Source organism: Haliotis asinina, chromosome 15, assembly GCF_037392515.1.
Source record: "Haliotis asinina isolate JCU_RB_2024 chromosome 15, JCU_Hal_asi_v2, whole genome shotgun sequence".
In the NCBI taxonomy this organism is placed as follows: domain Eukaryota; kingdom Metazoa; phylum Mollusca; class Gastropoda; order Lepetellida; family Haliotidae; genus Haliotis; species Haliotis asinina.
The window spans coordinates 51,457,694-51,470,925 of NC_090294.1; the positions used below are offsets into that span (position 1 = coordinate 51,457,694).

The window sequence follows — 13,232 nt, forward strand, 5'->3', positions numbered from 1 at the left end:
TACATGCATTGCAAGCCATTTCATCATGTGGGCAATTCTTTGTCATAGACGAAAAGAGATTGGATCAGAAATGATATTTCTCTACTTAGTTTCTAAGGTGTAGCGAAGCCAACCCTACTGTATGAGTACGGGTGGTAAAATACTTGGTTCTTCTAATGTTTTATAGAAAGTACATGTATAGTGATACTGTGAAATAAAAAAGAACATCGCCCGAACAGGGACTCGAACCCTGGACCCTCAGATCACTCTGATTGTAACAGACCGCTTAAAAGTCTGATGCTCTACCGACTGAGCTATCCGGGCTCTGCTTCAGGATAGCACATATTTCTAGTCACATGACAGGAGGCTGTACACAGACCTCTCTTGACATTTCTGCATCACCAAATACCATTTGATTTTACTTCATTCAACACAATTCAAGCTGTAACCATACCAAGTCAACTCTTGCACTCTGAATGACTGTACTTTGGTGACAGGCCTCGTTCTATAGTTAACAAACAAGACACTGTGCTATCGGCTATGCACGGGTGAGCAATAATTGTATATGACTGCGACTTACTGGGATGAAGATGGCTAAGATATGTAAACGAGGGCCTGTCTACAATTCTAGCCATCGTAAGAAAGAAGTCTTACATGCATTGCAAGCCATTTCATCATGTGGGCAATTCTTTGTCATAGACGAAAAGAGATTGGATCAGAAATGATATTTCTCTACTTAGTTTCTAAGGTGTAGCGAAGCCAACCCTACTGTATGAGTACGGGTGGTAAAATACTTGGTTCTTCTAATGTTTTATAGAAAGTACATGTATAGTGATACTGTGAAATAAAAAAGAACATCGCCCGAACAGGGACTCGAACCCTGGACCCTCAGATCACTCTGATTGTAACAGACCGCTTAAAAGTCTGATGCTCTACCGACTGAGCTATCCGGGCTCTGCTTCAGGATAGCACATATTTCTAGTCACATGACAGGAAGCTGTACACAGACCTCTCTTGACATTTCTGCATCACCAAATACCATTTGATTTTACTTCATTCAACACAATTCAAGCTGTAACCATACCAAGTCAACTCTTGCACTCTGAATGACTGTACTTTGGTGGCAGGCCTCGTTCTATAGTTAACAAACAAGACACTGTGCTATCGGCTATGCACGGGTGAGCAATAATTGTATATGACTGCGACTTACTGGGATGAAGATGGCTAAGATATGTAAACGAGGGCCTGTCTACAATTCTAGCCATCGTAAGAAAGAAGTCTTACATCATTGCAAGCCATTTCATCATGTGGGCAATTCTTTGTCATAGACGAAAAGAGATTGGATCAGAAATGATATTTCTCTACTTAGTTTCTAAGGTGTAGCGAAGCCAACCCTACTGTATGAGTACGGGTGGTAAAATACTTGGTTCTTCTAATGTTTTATAGAAAGTACATGTATAGTGATACTGTGAAATAAAAAAGAACATCGCCCGAACAGGGACTCGAACCCTGGACCCTCAGATCACTCTGATTGTAACAGACCGCTTAAAAGTCTGATGCTCTACCGACTGAGCTATCCGGGCTCTGCTTCAGGATAGCACATATTTCTAGTCACATGACAGGAAGCTGTACACAGACCTCTCTTGACATTTCTGCATCACCAAATACCATTTGATTTTACTTCATTCAACACAATTCAAGCTGTAACCATACCAAGTCAACTCTTGCACTCTGAATGACTGTACTTTGGTGGCAGGCCTCGTTCTATAGTTAACAAACAAGACACTGTGCTATCGGCTATGCACGGGTGAGCAATAATTGTATATGACTGCGACTTACTGGGATGAAGATGGCTAAGATATGTAAACGAGGGCCTGTCTACAATTCTAGCCATCGTAAGAAAGAAGTCTTACATCATTGCAAGCCATTTCATCATGTGGGCAATTCTTTGTCATAGACGAAAAGAGATTGGATCAGAAATGATATTTCTCTACTTAGTTTCTAAGGTGTAGCGAAGCCAACCCTACTGTATGAGTACGGGTGGTAAAATACTTGGTTCTTCTAATGTTTTATAGAAAGTACATGTATAGTGATACTGTGAAATAAAAAAGAACATCGCCCGAACAGGGACTCGAACCCTGGACCCTCAGATCACTCTGATTGTAACAGACCGCTTAAAAGTCTGATGCTCTACCGACTGAGCTATCCGGGCTCTGCTTCAGGATAGCACATATTTCTAGTCACATGACAGGAAGCTGTACACAGACCTCTCTTGACATTTCTGCATCACCAAATACCATTTGATTTTACTTCATTCAACACAATTCAAGCTGTAACCATACCAAGTCAACTCTTGCACTCTGAATGACTGTACTTTGGTGGCAGGCCTCGTTCTATAGTTAACAAACAAGACACTGTGCTATCGGCTATGCACGGGTGAGCAATAATTGTATATGACTGCGACTTACTGGGATGAAGATGGCTAAGATATGTAAACGAGGGCCTGTCTACAATTCTAGCCATCGTAAGAAAGAAGTCTTACATCATTGCAAGCCATTTCATCATGTGGGCAATTCTTTGTCATAGACGAAAAGAGATTGGATCAGAAATGATATTTCTCTACTTAGTTTCTAAGGTGTAGCGAAGCCAACCCTACTGTATGAGTACGGGTGGTAAAATACTTGGTTCTTCTAATGTTTTATAGAAAGTACATGTATAGTGATACTGTGAAATAAAAAAGAACATCGCCCGAACAGGGACTCGAACCCTGGACCCTCAGATCACTCTGATTGTAACAGACCGCTTAAAAGTCTGATGCTCTACCGACTGAGCTATCCGGGCTCTGCTTCAGGATAGCACATATTTCTAGTCACATGACAGGAAGCTGTACACAGACCTCTCTTGACATTTCTGCATCACCAAATACCATTTGATTTTACTTCATTCAACACAATTCAAGCTGTAACCATACCAAGTCAACTCTTGCACTCTGAATGACTGTACTTTGGTGGCAGGCCTCGTTCTATAGTTAACAAACAAGACACTGTGCTATCGGCTATGCACGGGTGAGCAATAATTGTATATGACTGCGACTTACTGGGATGAAGATGGCTAAGATATGTAAACGAGGGCCTGTCTACAATTCTAGCCATCGTAAGAAAGAAGTCTTACATGCATTGCAAGCCATTTCATCATGTGGGCAATTCTTTGTCATAGACGAAAAGAGATTGGATCAGAAATGATATTTCTCTACTTAGTTTCTAAGGTGTAGCGAAGCCAACCCTACTGTATGAGTACGGGTGGTAAAATACTTGGTTCTTTAATGTTTTATAGAAAGTACATGTATAGTGATACTGTGAAATAAAAAAGAACATCGCCCGAACAGGGACTCGAACCCTGGACCCTCAGATCACTCTGATTGTAACAGACCGCTTAAAAGTCTGATGCTCTACCGACTGAGCTATCCGGGCTCTGCTTCAGGATAGCACATATTTCTAGTCACATGACAGGAAGCTGTACACAGACCTCTCTTGACATTTCTGCATCACCAAATACCATTTGATTTTACTTCATTCAACACAATTCAAGCTGTAACCATACCAAGTCAACTCTTGCACTCTGAATGACTGTACTTTGGTGGCAGGCCTCGTTCTATAGTTAACAAACAAGACACTGTGCTATCGGCTATGCACGGGTGAGCAATAATTGTATATGACTGCGACTTACTGGGATGAAGATGGCTAAGATATGTAAGCGAGGGCCTGTCTACAATTCTAGCCATCGTAAGAAAGAAGTCTTACATGCATTGCAAGCCATTTCATCATGTGGGCAATTCTTTGTCATAGACGAAAAGAGATTGGATCAGAAATGATATTTCTCTACTTAGTTTCTAAGGTGTAGCGAAGCCAACCCTACTGTATGAGTACGGGTGGTAAAATACTTGGTTCTTGTAATGTTTTATAGTAAGTACGTGTATAGTGATACTGTGAAATAAAAGAGAAGATCGCCCGAACAGGGACTCGAACCCTGGACCCTCAGATCACTCTGATTGTAACAGACCGCTTAAATGTCTGATGCTCTACCGACTGAGCTATCCGGGCTCTGCTTCAGGATAGCACATATTTCTAGTCACATGACAGGAAGCTGTACACAGACCTCTCTTGACATTTCTGCATCACCAAATACCATTTGATTTTACTTCATTCAACACAATTCAAGCTGTAACCATACCAAGTCAACTCTTGCACTCTGAATGACTGTACTTTGGTGGCAGGCCTCGTTCTATAGTTAACAAACAAGACACTGTGCTATCGGCTATGCACGGGTGAGCAATAATTGTATATGACTGCGACTTACTGGGATGAAGATGGCTAAGATATGTAAACGAGGGCCTGTCTACAATTCTAGCCATCGTAAGAAAGAAGTCTTACATCATTGCAAGCCATTTCATCATGTGGGCAATTCTTTGTCATAGACGAAAAGAGATTGGATCAGAAATGATATTTCTCTACTTAGTTTCTAAGGTGTAGCGAAGCCAACCCTACTGTATGAGTACGGGTGGTAAAATACTTGGTTCTTCTAATGTTTTATAGAAAGTACATGTATAGTGATACTGTGAAATAAAAAAGAACATCGCCCGAACAGGGACTCGAACCCTGGACCCTCAGATCACTCTGATTGTAACAGACCGCTTAAAAGTCTGATGCTCTACCGACTGAGCTATCCGGGCTCTGCTTCAGGATAGCACATATTTCTAGTCACATGACAGGAAGCTGTACACAGACCTCTCTTGACATTTCTGCATCACCAAATACCATTTGATTTTACTTCATTCAACACAATTCAAGCTGTAACCATACCAAGTCAACTTTTGCACTCTGAATGACTGTACTTTGGTGGCAGGCCTCGTTCTATAGTTAACAAACAAGACACTGTGCTATCGGCTATGCACGGGTGAGCAATAATTGTATATGACTGCGACTTACTGGGATGAAGATGGCTAAGATATGTAAACGAGGGCCTGTCTACAATTCTAGCCATCGTAAGAAAGAAGTCTTACATGCATTGCAAGCCATTTCATCATGTGGGCAATTCTTTGTCATAGACGAAAAGAGATTGGATCAGAAATGATATTTCTCTACTTAGTTTCTAAGGTGTAGCGAAGCCAACCCTACTGTATGAGTACGGGTGGTAAAATACTTGGTTCTTGTAATGTTTTATAGTAAGTACGTGTATAGTGATACTGTGAAATAAAAGAGAAGATCGCCCGAACAGGGACTCGAACCCTGGACCCTCAGATCACTCTGATTGTAACAGACCGCTTAAATGTCTGATGCTCTACCGACTGAGCTATCCGGGCTCTGCTTCAGGATAGCACATATTTCTAGTCACATGACAGGAAGCTGTACACAGACCTCTCTTGACATTTCTGCATCACCAAATACCATTTGATTTTACTTCATTCAACACAATTCAAGCTGTAACCATACCAAGTCAACTCTTGCACTCTGAATGACTGTACTTTGGTGGCAGGCCTCGTTCTATAGTTAACAAACAAGACACTGTGCTATCGGCTATGCACGGGTGAGCAATAATTGTATATGACTGCGACTTACTGGGATGAAGATGGCTAAGATATGTAAGCGAGGGCCTGTCTACAATTCTAGCCATCGTAAGAAAGAAGTCTTACATGCATTGCAAGCCATTTCATCATGTGGGCAATTCTTTGTCATAGACGAAAAGAGATTGGATCAGAAATGATATTTCTCTACTTAGTTTCTAAGGTGTAGCGAAGCCAACCCTACTGTATGAGTACGGGTGGTAAAATACTTGGTTCTTGTAATGTTTTATAGTAAGTACGTGTATAGTGATACTGTGAAATAAAAGAGAAGATCGCCCGAACAGGGACTCGAACCCTGGACCCTCAGATCACTCTGATTGTAACAGACCGCTTAAAAGTCTGATGCTCTACCGACTGAGCTATCCGGGCTCTGCTTCAGGATAGCACATATTTCTAGTCACATGACAGGAAGCTGTACACAGACCTCTCTTGACATTTCTGCATCACCAAATACCATTTGATTTTACTTCATTCAACACAATTCAAGCTGTAACCATACCAAGTCAACTCTTGCACTCTGAATGACTGTACTTTGGTGGCAGGCCTCGTTCTATAGTTAACAAACAAGACACTGTGCTATCGGCTATGCACGGGTGAGCAATAATTGTATATGACTGCGACTTACTGGGATGAAGATGGCTAAGATATGTAAGCGAGGGCCTGTCTACAATTCTAGCCATCGTAAGAAAGAAGTCTTACATGCATTGCAAGCCATTTCATCATGTGGGCAATTCTTTGTCATAGACGAAAAGAGATTGGATCAGAAATGATATTTCTCTACTTAGTTTCTAAGGTGTAGCGAAGCCAACCCTACTGTATGAGTACGGGTGGTAAAATACTTGGTTCTTCTAATGTTTTATAGTAAGTACGTGTATAGTGATACTGTGAAATAAAAGAGAAGATCGCCCGAACAGGGACTCGAACCCTGGACCCTCAGATCACTCTGATTGTAACAGACCGCTTAAAAGTCTGATGCTCTACCGACTGAGCTATCCGGGCTCTGCTTCAGGATAGCACATATTTCTAGTCACATGACAGGAAGCTGTACACAGACCTCTCTTGACATTTCTGCATCACCAAATACCATTTGATTTTACTTCATTCAACACAATTCAAGCTGTAACCATACCAAGTCAACTCTTGCACTCTGAATGACTGTACTTTGGTGGCAGGCCTCGTTCTATAGTTAACAAACAAGACACTGTGCTATCGGCTATGCACGGGTGAGCAATAATTGTATATGACTGCGACTTACTGGGATGAAGATGGCTAAGATATGTAAGCGAGGGCCTGTCTACAATTCTAGCCATCGTAAGAAAGAAGTCTTACATGCATTGCAAGCCATTTCATCATGTGGGCAATTCTTTGTCATAGACGAAAAGAGATTGGATCAGAAATGATATTTCTCTACTTAGTTTCTAAGGTGTAGCGAAGCCAACCCTACTGTATGAGTACGGGTGGTAAAATACTTGGTTCTTGTAATGTTTTATAGTAAGTACGTGTATAGTGATACTGTGAAATAAAAGAGAAGATCGCCCGAACAGGGACTCGAACCCTGGACCCTCAGATCACTCTGATTGTAACAGACCGCTTAAAAGTCTGATGCTCTACCGACTGAGCTATCCGGGCTCTGCTTCAGGATAGCACATATTTCTAGTCACATGACAGGAAGCTGTACACAGACCTCTCTTGACATTTCTGCATCACCAAATACCATTTGATTTTACTTCATTCAACACAATTCAAGCTGTAACCATACCAAGTCAACTCTTGCACTCTGAATGACTGTACTTTGGTGGCAGGCCTCGTTCTATAGTTAACAAACAAGACACTGTGCTATCGGCTATGCACGGGTGAGCAATAATTGTATATGACTGCGACTTACTGGGATGAAGATGGCTAAGATATGTAAGCGAGGGCCTGTCTACAATTCTAGCCATCGTAAGAAAGAAGTCTTACATGCATTGCAAGCCATTTCATCATGTGGGCAATTCTTTGTCATAGACGAAAAGAGATTGGATCAGAAATGATATTTCTCTACTTAGTTTCTAAGGTGTAGCGAAGCCAACCCTACTGTATGAGTACGGGTGGTAAAATACTTGGTTCTTCTAATGTTTTATAGTAAGTACATGTATAGTGATACTGTGAAATAAAAGAGAAGATCGCCCGAACAGGGACTCGAACCCTGGACCCTCAGATCACTCTGATTGTAACAGACCGCTTAAAAGTCTGATGCTCTACCGACTGAGCTATCCGGGCTCTGCTTCAGGATAGCACATATTTCTAGTCACATGACAGGAGGCTGTACACAGACCTCTCTTGACATTTCTGCATCACCAAATACCATTTGATTTTACTTCATTCAACACAATTCAAGCTGTAACCATACCAAGTCAACTCTTGCACTCTGAATGACTGTACTTTGGTGGCAGGCCTCGTTCTATAGTTAACAAACAAGACACTGTGCTATCGGCTATGCACGGGTGAGCAAAAATTGTATATGACTGCGACTTACTGGGATGAAGATGGCTAAGATATGTAAACGAGGGCCTGTCTACAATTCTAGCCATCGTAAGAAAGAAGTCTTACATCATTGCAAGCCATTTCATCATGTGGGCAATTCTTTGTCATAGACGAAAAGAGATTGGATCAGAAATGATATTTCTCTACTTAGTTTCTAAGGTGTAGCGAAGCCAACCCTACTGTATGAGTACGGGTGGTAAAATACTTGGTTCTTCTAATGTTTTATAGAAAGTACATGTATAGTGATACTGTGAAATAAAAAAGAACATCGCCCGAACAGGGACTCGAACCCTGGACCCTCAGATCACTCTGATTGTGACAGAGCGCTTAAAAGTCTGATGCTCTACCGACTGAGCTATCCGGGCTCTGCTTCAGGATAGCACATATTTCTGGTCACATGACAGGAAGCTGTACACAGACCTCTCTTGACATTTCTGCATCACCAAATACCATTTGATTTTACTTCATTCAACACAATTCAAGCTGTAACCATACCAAGTCAACTCTTGCACTCTGAATGACTGTACTTTGGTGGCAGGCCTCGTTCTATAGTTAACAAACAAGACACTGTGCTATCGGCTATGCACGGGTGAGCAATAATTGTATATGACTGCGACTTACTGGGATGAAGATGGCTAAGATATGTAAGCGAGGGCCTGTCTACAATTCTAGCCATCGTAAGAAAGAAGTCTTACATGCATTGCAAGCCATTTCATCATGTGGGCAATTCTTTGTCATAGACGAAAAGAGATTGGATCAGAAATGATATTTCTCTACTTAGTTTCTAAGGTGTAGCGAAGCCAACCCTACTGTATGAGTACGGGTGGTAAAATACTTGGTTCTTCTAATGTTTTATAGTAAGTACATGTATAGTGATACTGTGAAATAAAAGAGAAGATCGCCCGAACAGGGACTCGAACCCTGGACCCTCAGATCACTCTGATTGTAACAGACCGCTTAAAAGTCTGATGCTCTACCGACTGAGCTATCCGGGCTCTGCTTCAGGATAGCACATATTTCTAGTCACATGACAGGAGGCTGTACACAGACCTCTCTTGACATTTCTGCATCACCAAATACCATTTGATTTTACTTCATTCAACACAATTCAAGCTGTAACCATACCAAGTCAACTCTTGCACTCTGAATGACTGTACTTTGGTGGCAGGCCTCGTTCTATAGTTAACAAACAAGACACTGTGCTATCGGCTATGCACGGGTGAGCAATAATTGTATATGACTGCGACTTACTGGGATGAAGATGGCTAAGATATGTAAACGAGGGCCTGTCTACAATTCTAGCCATCGTAAGAAAGAAGTCTTACATCATTGCAAGCCATTTCATCATGTGGGCAATTCTTTGTCATAGACGAAAACAGATTGGATCAGAAATGATATTTCTCTACTTAGTTTCTAAGGTGTAGCGAAGCCAACCCTACTGTATGAGTACGGGTGGTAAAATACTTGGTTCTTCTAATGTTTTATAGAAAGTACATGTATAGTGATACTGTGAAATAAAAAAGAACATCGCCCGAACAGGGACTCGAACCCTGGACCCTCAGATCACTCTGATTGTAACAGACCGCTTAAAAGTCTGATGCTCTACCGACTGAGCTATCCGGGCTCTGCTTCAGGATAGCACATATTTCTAGTCACATGACAGGAAGCTGTACACAGACCTCTCTTGACATTTCTGCATCACCAAATACCATTTGATTTTACTTCATTCAACACAATTCAAGCTGTAACCATACCAAGTCAACTCTTGCACTCTGAATGGCTGTACTTTGGTGGCAGGCCTCGTTCTATAGTTAACAAACAAGACACTGTGCTATCGGCTATGCACGGGTGAGCAATAATTGTATATGACTGCGACTTACTGGGATGAAGATGGCTAAGATATGTAAGCGAGGGCCTGTCTACAATTCTAGCCATCGTAAGAAAGAAGTCTTACATGCATTGCAAGCCATTTCATCATGTGGGCAATTCTTTGTCATAGACGAAAAGAGATTGGATCAGAAATGATATTTCTCTACTTAGTTTCTAAGGTGTAGCGAAGCCAACCCTACTGTATGAGTACGGGTGGTAAAATACTTGGTTCTTGTAATGTTCTATAGTAAGTACGTGTATAGTGATACTGTGAAATAAAAGAGAAGATCGCCCGAACAGGGACTCGAACCCTGGACCCTCAGATCACTCTGATTGTAACAGACCGCTTAAAAGTCTGATGCTCTACCGACTGAGCTATCCGGGCTCTGCTTCAGGATAGCACATATTTCTAGTCACATGACAGGAAGCTGTACACAGACCTCTCTTGACATTTCTGCATCACCAAATACCATTTGATTTTACTTCATTCAACACAATTCAAGCTGTAACCATACCAAGTCAACTCTTGCACTCTGAATGACTGTACTTTGGTGGCAGGCCTCGTTCTATAGTTAACAAACAAGACACTGTGCTATCGGCTATGCACGGGTGAGCAATAATTGTATATGACTGCGACTTACTGGGATGAAGATGGCTAAGATATGTAAGCGAGGGCCTGTCTACAATTCTAGCCATCGTAAGAAAGAAGTCTTACATGCATTGCAAGCCATTTCATCATGTGGGCAATTCTTTGTCATAGACGAAAAGAGATTGGATCAGAAATGATATTTCTCTACTTAGTTTCTAAGGTGTAGCGAAGCCAACCCTACTGTATGAGTACGGGTGGTAAAATACTTGGTTCTTCTAATGTTTTATAGTAAGTACATGTATAGTGATACTGTGAAATAAAAGAGAAGATCGCCCGAACAGGGACTCGAACCCTGGACCCTCAGATCACTCTGATTGTAACAGACCGCTTAAAAGTCTGATGCTCTACCGACTGAGCTATCCGGGCTCTGCTTCAGGATAGCACATATTTCTAGTCACATGACAGGAGGCTGTACACAGACCTCTCTTGACATTTCTGCATCACCAAATACCATTTGATTTTACTTCATTCAACACAATTCAAGCTGTAACCATACCAAGTCAACTCTTGCACTCTGAATGACTGTACTTTGGTGGCAGGCCTCGTTCTATAGTTAACAAACAAGACACTGTGCTATCGGCTATGCACGGGTGAGCAAAAATTGTATATGACTGCGACTTACTGGGATGAAGATGGCTAAGATATGTAAACGAGGGCCTGTCTACAATTCTAGCCATCGTAAGAAAGAAGTCTTACATCATTGCAAGCCATTTCATCATGTGGGCAATTCTTTGTCATAGACGAAAAGAGATTGGATCAGAAATGATATTTCTCTACTTAGTTTCTAAGGTGTAGCGAAGCCAACCCTACTGTATGAGTACGGGTGGTAAAATACTTGGTTCTTCTAATGTTTTATAGAAAGTACATGTATAGTGATACTGTGAAATAAAAAAGAACATCGCCCGAACAGGGACTCGAACCCTGGACCCTCAGATCACTCTGATTGTAACAGACCGCTTAAAAGTCTGATGCTCTACCGACTGAGCTATCCGGGCTCTGCTTCAGGATAGCACATATTTCTAGTCACATGACAGGAAGCTGTACACAGACCTCTCTTGACATTTCTGCATCACCAAATACCATTTGATTTTACTTCATTCAACACAATTCAAGCTGTAACCATACCAAGTCAACTCTTGCACTCTGAATGACTGTACTTTGGTGGCAGGCCTCGTTCTATAGTTAACAAACAAGACACTGTGCTATCGGCTATGCACGGGTGAGCAATAATTGTATATGACTGCGACTTACTGGGATGAAGATGGCTAAGATATGTAAGCGAGGGCCTGTCTACAATTCTAGCCATCGTAAGAAAGAAGTCTTACATGCATTGCAAGCCATTTCATCATGTGGGCAATTCTTTGTCATAGACGAAAAGAGATTGGATCAGAAATGATATTTCTCTACTTAGTTTCTAAGGTGTAGCGAAGCCAACCCTACTGTATGAGTACGGGTGGTAAAATACTTGGTTCTTGTAATGTTCTATAGTAAGTACGTGTATAGTGATACTGTGAAATAAAAGAGAAGATCGCCCGAACAGGGACTCGAACCCTGGACCCTCAGATCACTCTGATTGTAACAGACCGCTTAAAAGTCTGATGCTCTACCGACTGAGCTATCCGGGCTCTGCTTCAGGATAGCACATATTTCTAGTCACATGACAGGAGGCTGTACACAGACCTCTCTTGACATTTCTGCATCACCAAATACCATTTGATTTTACTTCATTCAACACAATTCAAGCTGTAACCATACCAAGTCAACTCTTGCACTCTGAATGACTGTACTTTGGTGGCAGGCCTCGTTCTATAGTTAACAAACAAGACACTGTGCTATCGGCTATGCACGGGTGAGCAAAAATTGTATATGACTGCGACTTACTGGGATGAAGATGGCTAAGATATGTAAACGAGGGCCTGTCTACAATTCTAGCCATCGTAAGAAAGAAGTCTTACATCATTGCAAGCCATTTCATCATGTGGGCAATTCTTTGTCATAGACGAAAAGAGATTGGATCAGAAATGATATTTCTCTACTTAGTTTCTAAGGTGTAGCGAAGCCAACCCTACTGTATGAGTACGGGTGGTAAAATACTTGGTTCTTCTAATGTTTTATAGAAAGTACATGTATAGTGATACTGTGAAATAAAAAAGAACATCGCCCGAACAGGGACTCGAACCCTGGACCCTCAGATCACTCTGATTGTAACAGACCGCTTAAAAGTCTGATGCTCTACCGACTGAGCTATCCGGGCTCTGCTTCAGGATAGCACATATTTCTAGTCACATGACAGGAAGCTGTACACAGACCTCTCTTGACATTTCTGCATCACCAAATACCATTTGATTTTACTTCATTCAACACAATTCAAGCTGTAACCATACCAAGTCAACTCTTGCACTCTGAATGACTGTACTTTGGTGGCAGGCCTCGTTCTATAGTTAACAAACAAGACACTGTGCTATCGGCTATGCACGGGTGAGCAATAATTGTATATGACTGCGACTTACTGGGATGAAGATGGCTAAGATATGTAAGCGAGGGCCTGTCTACAATTCTAGCCATCGTAAGAAAGAAGTCTTACATGCATTG

At 41.6% G+C, this 13,232-nt stretch overlaps 21 non-coding genes across 21 annotated transcripts; all 21 read right to left on the reverse strand.

Moving 5' to 3' along the window:
- Positions 1-207: 207 nt before the first annotated feature.
- Positions 208-303, reverse strand: Trnak-uuu (transfer RNA lysine (anticodon UUU)). The gene is made up of 2 exons: positions 267-303; positions 208-243 (listed from the first exon to the last, which is right to left on the reverse strand). It is a non-coding gene; the product is annotated as a tRNA-Lys (tRNA).
- A 534-nt stretch (positions 304-837) lies between these two features.
- Positions 838-933, reverse strand: Trnak-uuu (transfer RNA lysine (anticodon UUU)). The gene is made up of 2 exons: positions 897-933; positions 838-873 (listed from the first exon to the last, which is right to left on the reverse strand). It is a non-coding gene; the product is annotated as a tRNA-Lys (tRNA).
- Positions 934-1,466: 533 nt separating this feature from the next.
- Positions 1,467-1,562, reverse strand: Trnak-uuu (transfer RNA lysine (anticodon UUU)). Its single transcript has 2 exons — positions 1,526-1,562; positions 1,467-1,502 (listed from the first exon to the last, which is right to left on the reverse strand). It is a non-coding gene; the product is annotated as a tRNA-Lys (tRNA).
- Positions 1,563-2,095: 533 nt separating this feature from the next.
- Trnak-uuu (transfer RNA lysine (anticodon UUU)) lies at positions 2,096-2,191 on the reverse strand. Its single transcript has 2 exons — positions 2,155-2,191; positions 2,096-2,131 (listed from the first exon to the last, which is right to left on the reverse strand). It is a non-coding gene; the product is annotated as a tRNA-Lys (tRNA).
- A 533-nt stretch (positions 2,192-2,724) lies between these two features.
- Trnak-uuu (transfer RNA lysine (anticodon UUU)) lies at positions 2,725-2,820 on the reverse strand. The gene is made up of 2 exons: positions 2,784-2,820; positions 2,725-2,760 (listed from the first exon to the last, which is right to left on the reverse strand). It is a non-coding gene; the product is annotated as a tRNA-Lys (tRNA).
- Positions 2,821-3,353: 533 nt separating this feature from the next.
- Positions 3,354-3,449, reverse strand: Trnak-uuu (transfer RNA lysine (anticodon UUU)). The gene is made up of 2 exons: positions 3,413-3,449; positions 3,354-3,389 (listed from the first exon to the last, which is right to left on the reverse strand). It is a non-coding gene; the product is annotated as a tRNA-Lys (tRNA).
- Positions 3,450-3,983: 534 nt separating this feature from the next.
- On the reverse strand, positions 3,984-4,079 carry Trnak-uuu (transfer RNA lysine (anticodon UUU)). The gene is made up of 2 exons: positions 4,043-4,079; positions 3,984-4,019 (listed from the first exon to the last, which is right to left on the reverse strand). It is a non-coding gene; the product is annotated as a tRNA-Lys (tRNA).
- Positions 4,080-4,612: 533 nt separating this feature from the next.
- Positions 4,613-4,708, reverse strand: Trnak-uuu (transfer RNA lysine (anticodon UUU)). Its single transcript has 2 exons — positions 4,672-4,708; positions 4,613-4,648 (listed from the first exon to the last, which is right to left on the reverse strand). It is a non-coding gene; the product is annotated as a tRNA-Lys (tRNA).
- Positions 4,709-5,242: 534 nt separating this feature from the next.
- On the reverse strand, positions 5,243-5,338 carry Trnak-uuu (transfer RNA lysine (anticodon UUU)). The gene is made up of 2 exons: positions 5,302-5,338; positions 5,243-5,278 (listed from the first exon to the last, which is right to left on the reverse strand). It is a non-coding gene; the product is annotated as a tRNA-Lys (tRNA).
- Positions 5,339-5,872: 534 nt separating this feature from the next.
- On the reverse strand, positions 5,873-5,968 carry Trnak-uuu (transfer RNA lysine (anticodon UUU)). Its single transcript has 2 exons — positions 5,932-5,968; positions 5,873-5,908 (listed from the first exon to the last, which is right to left on the reverse strand). It is a non-coding gene; the product is annotated as a tRNA-Lys (tRNA).
- A 534-nt stretch (positions 5,969-6,502) lies between these two features.
- On the reverse strand, positions 6,503-6,598 carry Trnak-uuu (transfer RNA lysine (anticodon UUU)). Its single transcript has 2 exons — positions 6,562-6,598; positions 6,503-6,538 (listed from the first exon to the last, which is right to left on the reverse strand). It is a non-coding gene; the product is annotated as a tRNA-Lys (tRNA).
- Positions 6,599-7,132: 534 nt separating this feature from the next.
- Trnak-uuu (transfer RNA lysine (anticodon UUU)) lies at positions 7,133-7,228 on the reverse strand. The gene is made up of 2 exons: positions 7,192-7,228; positions 7,133-7,168 (listed from the first exon to the last, which is right to left on the reverse strand). It is a non-coding gene; the product is annotated as a tRNA-Lys (tRNA).
- A 534-nt stretch (positions 7,229-7,762) lies between these two features.
- Trnak-uuu (transfer RNA lysine (anticodon UUU)) lies at positions 7,763-7,858 on the reverse strand. Its single transcript has 2 exons — positions 7,822-7,858; positions 7,763-7,798 (listed from the first exon to the last, which is right to left on the reverse strand). It is a non-coding gene; the product is annotated as a tRNA-Lys (tRNA).
- Positions 7,859-8,391: 533 nt separating this feature from the next.
- Positions 8,392-8,487, reverse strand: Trnak-uuu (transfer RNA lysine (anticodon UUU)). The gene is made up of 2 exons: positions 8,451-8,487; positions 8,392-8,427 (listed from the first exon to the last, which is right to left on the reverse strand). It is a non-coding gene; the product is annotated as a tRNA-Lys (tRNA).
- A 534-nt stretch (positions 8,488-9,021) lies between these two features.
- On the reverse strand, positions 9,022-9,117 carry Trnak-uuu (transfer RNA lysine (anticodon UUU)). The gene is made up of 2 exons: positions 9,081-9,117; positions 9,022-9,057 (listed from the first exon to the last, which is right to left on the reverse strand). It is a non-coding gene; the product is annotated as a tRNA-Lys (tRNA).
- A 533-nt stretch (positions 9,118-9,650) lies between these two features.
- Positions 9,651-9,746, reverse strand: Trnak-uuu (transfer RNA lysine (anticodon UUU)). Its single transcript has 2 exons — positions 9,710-9,746; positions 9,651-9,686 (listed from the first exon to the last, which is right to left on the reverse strand). It is a non-coding gene; the product is annotated as a tRNA-Lys (tRNA).
- A 534-nt stretch (positions 9,747-10,280) lies between these two features.
- Positions 10,281-10,376, reverse strand: Trnak-uuu (transfer RNA lysine (anticodon UUU)). Its single transcript has 2 exons — positions 10,340-10,376; positions 10,281-10,316 (listed from the first exon to the last, which is right to left on the reverse strand). It is a non-coding gene; the product is annotated as a tRNA-Lys (tRNA).
- A 534-nt stretch (positions 10,377-10,910) lies between these two features.
- On the reverse strand, positions 10,911-11,006 carry Trnak-uuu (transfer RNA lysine (anticodon UUU)). Its single transcript has 2 exons — positions 10,970-11,006; positions 10,911-10,946 (listed from the first exon to the last, which is right to left on the reverse strand). It is a non-coding gene; the product is annotated as a tRNA-Lys (tRNA).
- Positions 11,007-11,539: 533 nt separating this feature from the next.
- Positions 11,540-11,635, reverse strand: Trnak-uuu (transfer RNA lysine (anticodon UUU)). The gene is made up of 2 exons: positions 11,599-11,635; positions 11,540-11,575 (listed from the first exon to the last, which is right to left on the reverse strand). It is a non-coding gene; the product is annotated as a tRNA-Lys (tRNA).
- Positions 11,636-12,169: 534 nt separating this feature from the next.
- Positions 12,170-12,265, reverse strand: Trnak-uuu (transfer RNA lysine (anticodon UUU)). The gene is made up of 2 exons: positions 12,229-12,265; positions 12,170-12,205 (listed from the first exon to the last, which is right to left on the reverse strand). It is a non-coding gene; the product is annotated as a tRNA-Lys (tRNA).
- A 533-nt stretch (positions 12,266-12,798) lies between these two features.
- Trnak-uuu (transfer RNA lysine (anticodon UUU)) lies at positions 12,799-12,894 on the reverse strand. Its single transcript has 2 exons — positions 12,858-12,894; positions 12,799-12,834 (listed from the first exon to the last, which is right to left on the reverse strand). It is a non-coding gene; the product is annotated as a tRNA-Lys (tRNA).
- Between the last annotated feature and the right edge of the window lie 338 nt (positions 12,895-13,232).